General features: G+C 47.5%; 1 pseudogene; it reads left to right on the forward strand.

Annotated features, from left to right (window-relative positions):
• Nucleotides 1-8,855: 8,855 nt before the first annotated feature.
• Nucleotides 8,856-8,994, forward strand: LOC125533303 (small nucleolar RNA Z247; annotated as a pseudogene).
• The last annotated feature ends 1,405 nt before the right edge of the window (nt 8,995-10,399 follow it).

The raw sequence follows: 10,399 nt of genomic DNA on the forward strand, positions 1-10,399 counted from the left end.
CGCTACTTCCACCACTAGGCCGTCGTGCTGCTGGATCTCCATCAACCTCTCCTTCCCTTGCTGGATCAAGAAGGAGGAGATGTCTCTCCCAACCGTACGTGTGTTGAACGTGGAGGTGCCGTCCGTTCGGCGCTCGGTCATAGGTGATTTGGATCACGACGAGTACGACTCCGTCAACCCCGTTCTCTTGAACGCTTCCGCTCGCGATCTACAAAGGAATGTAGATGCACTCCCCTCTCCCTCGTTGCTTGATGACTCCATAGATTGATCTTGGTGATGCGTATAATTTTTTTAATTTCGGCAACGATCCCCAACAGTGGTATCAGAGCTAGGTCTATGCGTAGTTTCTATGCACGAGTAGAACACACGTTGTTGTGGGCATCGATTTTGTCAATTTACTTGCCGTTACTAGTCTTATCTTGATTCGGCGGCATCGTGGGATGAAGCGGCCCGGACCGACCTTACACGTACACTTACGTGATACAGGTTCCACCGACTGACATGCACTAGTTGCATAAGGTGGCTAGCGGGTGTCTGTCTCTCCCACTTTAGTCGGATCGGATTCGATGAAAAGGGTCCTTATGAAGGGTAAATAGAAATTGGCATATCACGTTGTGGTTTTGGCGTAGGAAAGAAACGTTCTTGCTAAGAAACCTATGGCAGACACGTAAAAATTTGCAACAACAATTAGAGGACGTCTAACTTGTTTTTGCAGCATATGCCATGTGATGTGATATGGCCAAAAGGATGTGATGAATGATATATGTGATGTATGAGATTGATCATGTTCTTGTAATAGGAATCACGACTTGCATGTCGATGAGTATGACAACCGGCAGGAGCCATAGGAGTTGTCTTAATTTATTTATGACCTGCGTGTCAAGATAAACGTCATGTAATTACTTTACTTTATTGCTAAACCGTTAGCCATAGTAGTAGAAGTAATAGATGACGAGACAACTTCATGAAGACACGATGATGGAGATCATGATGATGGAGATCATGGTGACATGCCGGTGACGATGATGATCATGGCGCCCCGAAGATGGAGATCAAAAGGAGCAAAATGATATTGGCCATATCATGTCACTATTTGATTGCATGTGATGTTTATCATGTTTTACATCTTATTTGCTTAGAACGACGGTAGCTTAAATAAGATGATCCCTCGCAATAATTTCAAGAAAGTGTTTCCCCTAACTATGCACCATTGCGAAGGTTCGTTTTTTCGAAGCACCACGTGATGATCGGGTGTGATAGATTCTAACGTTCGAATACAACGGGTGTAAGACAGATTTACACACGCAATACACTTAGGTTGACTTGATGAGCCTAGCATGTATAGACATGGCCTCGGAACACGGAAGACTGAAAGGTCGAACATGAGTCGTATAGAAGATACGATCAACATGAAGATGTTCACCGATGATGACTAGTCCGTCTCACGTGATGATCGGACACGGCCTAGTTGACTCGGATAATGTATCACTTAGATGACTAGAGGGATGTCTATCTGAGTGGGAGTTCATTAAATAATTTGATTAGATGAACTTAATTATCATGAACTTAGTCTAAAATCTTTACAATATGTCTTGTAGATCAAATGGCCCACGCTAATGTTGCCCTCAACTTCAACGCGTTCCTAGAGAAAACCAAGCTGAAAGACGATCGTAGCAACTATATGGACTGGGTCCGGAACTTGAGGATCATCCTCATAGCTGCCAAGAAAGCATATGTCCTTGAAGCACCGCTAGGTGATGCACCAGCCCCAGCAAACCAAGACGTTATGAACGCTTGGTAGACCCGTGTTGATGATTACTCCCTGGTTCAGTGCGGCATGCTTTACAGCTTAGAACCAGGGATCCAAAAGCGTTTCGAGCAGCACGGAGCATATGAGATGTTCCAAGAGCTAAAAATGGTTTTCCAAGCTCATGCCCGGGTCGAGAGATATGAAGTCTCCGACAAGTTCTATAGTTGTAAGATGGAGGAGAATAGGTCCGTCAGCGAGCACATACTCAAAATGTCTGGGTTGCACAACCTCTTGACTCAGCTGGGAGTTAATCTCCCGGATGACGCGGTCGTTGACAGAATCCTTCAGTCGCTTCCACCAAGCTACAAGAGCTTTGTGATGAACTTCAATATGCAGGGGATGGAAAAGACCATTCCTGAGGTATATTCAATGCTGAAATCAGCGGAGGTGGAGATCAAAAAGGAACATCAAGTGTTGATGGTGAATAAAACCACTAAGTTCAAGAAAGGCAAGGGTAAGAAGAACTTCAAGAAGGACGGCAAGGGAGTTTCCGCGCCCGGTAAGCCAGTTGCCGGGAAGAAGCCAAAGAATGGACCCAAGCCTGAGACTAAGTGCTTTTATTGCAAGGGAAGTGGTGACTGGAAGCGGAACTGCCCCAAGTACTTAGCGGACAAGAAGGCCGGCAAAACCAAAGGTATATGTGATATACATGTTATTGATGTGTACCTTACCAGTACTCGTAGTAGCTCCTGGGTATTTGATACCGGTGCGGTTGCTCATATTTGTAACTCAAAACAGGAGCTGCAGAATAAGCGGAGACTGGCGAAGGACGAGGTGACGATGCACGTCGGGAATGGTTCCAAGGTCGATGTGATCGCCGCCTACGGGATTAGTTTTAAACCTCAATAATTGTTATTTAGTGCCATCTTTGAGCATGAACATTGTATTAGGATCTCGTTTAATACGAGATGGCTACTCATTTAAATCCGAGAATAATGGTTGTTCTATTTATATGAGAGATATGTTTTATGCTCATGCCCTGCTGGTGAATGGTTTATTCTTAATGAATATCGAACGTAATGTTACACATATTCATAGTGTGAATACCAAAAGATGTAAGGTTGATAATGATAGTCCCACATACTTGTGGCACTGCCGCCTTGGTCACATTGGTGTCAAACGCATGAAGAAGCTCCATGCAGATGGACTTTTGGAGTCTCTTGATTACGAATCATTTGACACGTGTGAACCATGCCTCTTGGGTAAAATGACCAAGACTCTGTTCTCCGGAACAATGGAGCGAGCAACCAACTTATTGGAAATCATACATACTGATGTGTGCGGTCCAATGAGTGTTGAGGCTCGCGGTGGCTATCGTTATGTTATCACCCTCACTGATGACTTGAGTAGATATGGGTATGTCTACTTAATGAAACACAAGTTTGAGACCTTTGAAAAGTTCAAGGAATTTCAGAGTGAGGTTGAGAATCAACGTGACAGGAAAATCAAGTTCTTACGATCAGATCGTGGGGGAGAATATTTGACTCACGAATTTGGCACGCACTTAAGGAAATGTGGAATAGTTTCACAACTCACGCCGCCTGGAACACCTCAGCGTAATGGTGTGTCCGAACGTCGTAATCGCACTCTATTGGATATGGTGCGATCTATGATGTCTCTTACCGATCTCTCGCTCTCATTTTGGGGCTATGCTTTAGAGACTGCCGCATTCACTTTAAATAGGGCTCCGTCGAAATCCGTTGAGACGACACCGTATGAATTATGGTTTGGGAAAAAAACTAAGCCATCGTTTCTAAAAGTTTGGGGATGCGATGCTTATGTCAAGAAACTTCAACCTGAAAAGCTCGAACCCAAGTCGGAAAAATGCGTCTTCATAGGATACCCTAAGGAAACCATTGGGTATACCTTCTACCTCAGATCCGAAGGCAAGATCTTTGTTGCCAACAACGGATCCTTTCTGGAGAAAGAGTTTCTCTCGAAAGAAGTAAGTGGGAGGAAAGTAGAGCTTGATGAAGTACTGCCTCTTGAAACGGAAAGTAGCGCAGCTCAGGAAGATGTTCCTGTGGTGCCTGCACCGACTAGAGGGGAAGTTAATGATGATGATCAAGGTACTTCGGATCAAGATCCTACTGAACTTCGTAGGTCCACAAGGACACGTTCCGCACCAGAGTGGTATGGCAACCCTGTCCTGGAAATCATGTTGTTAGACAACGGTGAACCTTTGAACTATGAAGAAGCGATGGCGGGCCCATATTCCAACAAATGGCTTGAATCCATGCAATCCGAGATAGGATCCATGTATGATAACAAAGTATGGACTTTGATAGACTTGCCCGATGATCAGCGAGCGATAGAAAATAAATGGATCTTTAAGAAGAAGACATGCGTGGATGGTAATGTGACCATCTATAAGGCTTGGCTTGTTGCTAAGGGTTATCGACAAGTTCAAGGGGTTGACTACGATGAGACTTTCTCACCCGTAGCGAAGCTGAAGTCCGTCCGAATCATGTTAGCAATTGCCGCATTCTATGATTATGAGATATGGCAAATGGACGTCAAAACGGCATTCCTTAACGGCTTTCTTAAGGAAGAATTGTATATGATGCAGCCGGAAGGTTTTGTCGATCCTAAGAATGCTAACAAGTTATGCAAGCTCCAGCGCTCCATCTATGGGCTGGTGCAAGCATCTCGGAGTTGGAACATTCGCTTCGATGAAATGATCAAAGCGTTTGGGTTTATGCAGACTTATGGAGAAGCCTGCGTTTACAAGAAAGTGAGTGGGAGCTCTGTAGCATTTCTCATATTATATGTGGATGACATACTATTGATGGGAAATGATATAGAATTCTTGGAAAGCATAAAGGCCTACTTGAACAAGTGTTTTTCAATGAAGGACCTTGGAGAAGCTGCTTATATATTAGGCATCAAGATCTATAGAGATAGATCAAGACGCCTCATTGGTCTTTCACAAAGTACGTACCTTGACAAGATATTGAAGAAGTTCAATATGGATCAGTCCAAGAAGGGGTTCTTGCCTGTATTGCAAGGTGTGCGATTGAGCACGGCTCAATGCCTGACCACGACAGAAGATAGAGAAAAGATGAGTGGCGTCCCCTATGCCTCGGCCATAGGGTCTATTATGTATGCCATGCTGTGTACCAGACCCGATGTAAACCATGCCGTAAGTTTGGTAGGAAGGTACCAAAGTAATCCCGGCATGGAACACTGGACAGCGGTCAAAAATATCCTGAAGTACCTGAAGAGGACTAAGGATATGTTTCTCGTTTATGGAGGTGACGAAGAGCTCGTCGTAAAGGGTTACGTCGATGCTAGCTTCGACACAGATCTGGATGACTCTAAGTCACAAACCGGATACGTGTATATTTTGAATGGTGGGGCAGTCAGCTGGTGCAGTTGCAAGCAAAGCGTTGTGGCGTGATCTACATGTGAAGCGGAGTACATGGCAGCCTCGGAGGCAGCACAAGAAGCAATCTGGGTGAAGGAGTTCATTACCGACCTAGGACTTATTCCCAATGCGTCGGGCCCGATGACTCTCTTCTGTGACAACACTCGAGCTATTGCCCTTGCCAAGGAGCCCAGGTTTCACAGGAAGACCAGGCATATCAAGCGTCGCTTCAACTCCATTCGTGATAATGTTCAAAATGGAGATATAGATATTTGTAAAGTACATACGGACCTGAATGTCGCAGATCCGTTGACTAAACCTCTTCCTCGAGCAAAACATGATCAACACCAGAACTCTATGGGTGTTCGATTCATAACAATGTAACTAGATTATTCACTCTAGTGCAAGTGGGAGACTGTTGGAAATATGCCCTAGAGGCAATAATAAAATGGTTATTATTATATTTCCTTGTTCATGGTAATTGTCTATTGTTCATGCTATAATTGTGTTATCCGGAAATCGTAATACATGTGTGAATACATAGACCACAACATGTCCCTAGTAAGCCTCTAGTTGACTAGCTCGTTGATCAACAGATGGTCATGGTTTCCTAACTATGGACATTAGATGTCATTGATAACGGGATCGCATCATTAGGAGAATGATGTGCGGAGAAGACCCAATCCTAAGCATAGCACAAGATCGTGTAGTTCGTCTGCTAGAGCTTTTCTAATGTCAAGTATCATTTCCTTAGACCATGAGATTGTGCAACTCCCGGATACTGTAGGAATACTTTGGGTGTGCCAAACGTCACAATGTAACTGGGTGACTATAAAGGTGCACTACGGGTATCTCTGAAAGTGTCTGTTGGGTTGGCACGAATCGAGACTGGGATTTGTCACTCCGTATGACGGAGAGGTATCTCTAGGCCCACTCGCTAAGACATCATCGTAATGAGCTCAATGTGACTAAGGGTTGGTCACGGGATGATGTGTTACGGAACGAGTAAAGAGACTTGCCGGTAACGAGATTGAACGGGGTATTGGGATACCGACAATCGAATCTCGAGCAAGTATCATACCGATAGACAAAGGGAATTGAATACGGATTTGATTGAATCCTCGACATCGTGGTTCATCCGATGAGATCATCGTGGAACATGTGGGAGCCAACATGGGTATCCAGATCCTGCTATTGGTTATTGACCGGAGAGTTGTCTCGGTCATGTCTGCATGGTTCCCGAACCCGTAGGGTCTACACACTTAAGGTTCGGTGACGCTAGGGTTGTAGAGATATTAGTATGCGGTTACCCGAAAGTTGTTCGGAGTCCCGGATGAGATCCGCCCGGACGATACGAGGAGTTCCGGAATGGTCCGGAGGTAAAGATTTGTATATAGGAAGTCCAGTTTCGGCCACCGGGAAAGTTTCGGGGGGTCATCGGTATTGTACCGGGACCACCGGAAAGGTCCCGGGGGTCCACCGGGTGGGGCCACCTATCCCGGAGGGCCCCATGGGCTGAAGTGGGAAGGGAACCAGCCCCTGGTGGGCTGGTGCGCCCCCCATGGGCCTCCTCCTGCACCTAGGGTTGGAAACCCTGGGGTGGGGGCACCCCACCAAACTTGGGGGGCAAGTTCCCCCCTAGGCCGCCGCCCCTCCCTAGATGGGATCTACAAGGTGGCCGGCGCCCCCTGGCCCCTATATATAGTGGAGGGGAGGGAGGGCAGCCGCACCCCAAGCCCCTGGCGCCTCCCTCCCTCCCGTGACACCTCTTTCTCCCCGCTTACGCTTGGCGAAGCCCTGCCGGTATCCCGCTACTTCCACCACCACACCGTCGTGCTGCTGGATCTCCATCAGCCTCTCCTTCCCTTGCTGTATCAAGAAGGAGGAGACGTCTCTCCCAACCGTACGTGTGTTGAACGCGGAGGTGCCGTCCGTTCGGCGCTCGGTCATCGGTGATTTGGATCACGACGAGTACGACTCCATCAACCCCGTTCTCTTGAATGCTTCCGCTCACGATCTACAAGGGTATGTAGATGCACTCCCCTCTCCCTCGTTGCTAGATGACTCCATAGATTGATCTTGGTGATGCCTAGAATTTTTTTAATTTCTGCAACGATCCCCAAAATGCGGGGGAAGCGAAAAACCACGGTCGATGTGGGTGGCGAGCAAGACACACTCACCCGGCCGCGGTTGTGGCTCCGTTTCTCCCTTCGGCAGGCGTGCAGACTTATGGACGATCAGCCCTAGCTCGGCCATATCATCCAAGTCCTCCTGCCGAAGCGAAGATCGGATCCAGTCTCCCTGGATCCTACCCGACGGCAACCCCAAGCGCGACGAAGACCCCCGATTCATTTTCTTACTCTTCGCCGCCCCTGTCGCCTTCTTCGCATGCTCTAGCGCCGCCATTTTGTCCTTCCCCATGGCGGCGGAGCGACGGTGTCGAGAGAGATTGGTCTGGGCAAAGCGGAGATGCGAGAGGAAGAAGAAGGAGAATGGGCACGCACAGTGCAAACGCTTCGGCCTCGCCGCTTTTGAAGGCCTACCTCCGAGTGGCTGACGCGTGGGCCCGAGCGATCCTGTCAAATCCCCCCAATAGTTGCACACGAAATATGTGGCGAAAAAGGTGGCGCAGAAATCGAGAAGTCCTATTTATCTACTCCACTTACCGCGGGGTGCTCCGCCTGGCGCGTTTCCACCAAAATTTCGAATCCCGGGAAATCCGGGATCCTTTGCAACCGGTCACGCCAAAGATTTCATGTCAGAGATATCATTCGATAGATGCAGCAGTACAAACCAGTCGGCAATTTCTGAATCGATCAAGGCGACTGAAACGAAGCTGAAGTTCTAAACAACTGACCTCCACTTGGAGACAAAGACAAGACAATCAAGATTAAAAGCAAGGTCAACTTCATCCTTCTTTTTCACTCAAACCTCGATCCATTCGGGGGCTAATGATGTGGACACAAACCTAGGGTAGGGTAATAGGCCTGACCTATACGTCCTACCCAAGGTCCTTGTCCTAAGAATGAATAAGTTCAAGAATCAGAAGAAGGGATCCGGCAAAGATGTCGAGAAATCCACTCGACTTACCATCCACTCGATGATCCCAATTTATCCAAGTCACTCGACCATCGAACCACTCGACGAAAAGAAGACCTAAAGCCGCTCTGCACGGCAACGGTCGGGCATTTACTCATATATTTAATGATCATTTGTAGCACTTTACTATGGACGTTACCTGTAACGCTCCTCCTTTATGAACATTGAACCCTGTGTAACGGAGGGAAGCTAGGGTCCTGGCGCACTCTATATAAGCCACCCCCCTCCTCTAGGACAAGGGTTCGCACCCCCTGTAACTCACACGCTTATAATCCAGCCGACCGCCTCCGGGCTCCGAGACATAGGGCTATTACTTCCTCCGAGAAGGGCCTGAACTCGTAAAACTTGCGTCTACAACTCCTCCATAGCTAGGATCTTGCCTCTACATTCCTACCCCCTATTCTACTATCAGACTTAGAACCACGACACACGGTGCAAGGCATGCTCGCCTCTCACACGCGTGCAAGGACGGTCAACGTCCGGATCACGTTGGCGAACCTCCAGAAGGGCAATAACAGCATCACTAATTACGTTGGTAAGATTAGAGCTTTGTGTGATGAACTAATGGCTTCAGGGAAGAAGGTTGATGAAGAGGATGTTGTCTCTCACATCCTCACTGGACTCGATGAGTAGTTCGACCCGGTGGTCTCGGCCATGTGCTCCAGGGTCGAACCAGTCGCCGTCACGGAGCTGTATTCACAGCTGCTGAGCTTCGAGACTCGCATGAGTCTGCGCGGCGGATCCTCTCAGTCATCTGCAAACGCCGCGACTCGTGGCCGCTTCAACAAGAACAACGGCGGCGGTGGTGACCGCGGCCGGATCTTCCCCAACAAACAGGCTGGCGGCGGTGGTGACCGCGCCCGTGGCAACTTCCCCAAGTCACCCAACCCACCAAACCGTGGGAATGGGGGCAACAATGGCAACGGCGGCGGCGGTGGGAACTACTCCAACAATCCCTCTGCCAAGCCGACCTGTCAGATCTGCGGCAAGATAGGGCACGTAGCATGGAAGTGTTGGAAGCGCTATGACTCCTCATACCAAGGGGGAGAGAAGCGCTCGAAAAACATTGCGGCTCCCCAATACGGAGTCGACACCAACTGGTACCTGGATAGTGGTGCTACAAACCACATCACAGGTGATCTAGAGAAGCTCACGGTTCGAGACCGGTACACTGGAGAAGATCAGATACACACGGCGAGTGGTTGAGGTATGACTATAGCTCATATTGGTCAATCTCATATTTCTACCCCAGAATGTGATCTTCTCCTTAATGATGTCCTACATGTACTCGAGGCAGACAAGAGTCTTATCTCTGCTAGCCGACTTGCCATTGACAATGATACATTTGTTGAAATTCACCCTCATTCTTTTTTTTGTAAAGGGTCGAGGATCGAGGAGGGTTCTGCTGCAAGGTAGGGGTAGGAGAGGATTATACCCTGTCAAACACATGGAACGAGGCGCCAAGAAGCATGTGCTAAATGTCACCCCCTCCCCGGATAGGTGGCACCGGCGCCTAGGGCATCCTTCATCTTCTATTGTTAGCAAAATAATTAGCCACAATAAGCTTCCATGTGTTAAGTTAGTTGATGAATTTGTTTGTGATTCTTGTAAGCGAGGCAAAAGCCATCAGTTGCCTTATTCGAAATCAATAAGTGAATCAAAATTTCTTTTGGAACTTATTTTCTTTGATGTATGGGGGCCAGCAGTTGAATCCGTAGGTAGAAAGAAATACTATGTGAGCTTCATCGATGATTTCAGTAAGTTCACATGGATCTACCTAATTAAACAAAGTCAGAAGTTTTTCAAAAATTTCATGACTTTCAAAACCTTGTTGAAAGACAGTTTGATCGTAAAATTCTCGCTCTCCAAACCGACTGGGGTGGAGAATATGTAAAACTAAATTCCTTTTTCACTAAAGTTGGCATATCTCATCATGTTTCCTGCCCCCATGCACACCAGAAAAACGGGTCAGCAGAGCGTCAACATCGACATATTGTCGAAGTTGGCCTCTCTCTTTTAGCCCAAGCATGCATGCCTCTCAAATTTTGGGACGAGGCCTTCATTGCGTCTACCTATCTCATCAACAGACTACCAAGTAAAGTCATCAACTTTCAAACACCTCT

The sequence above is a fragment of the Triticum urartu genome, chromosome 1A (genome assembly GCF_056163025.1).
Source record: "Triticum urartu cultivar PI428250 chromosome 1A, HENAU_Tu73, whole genome shotgun sequence".
NCBI classification, from domain to species: domain Eukaryota; kingdom Viridiplantae; phylum Streptophyta; class Magnoliopsida; order Poales; family Poaceae; genus Triticum; species Triticum urartu.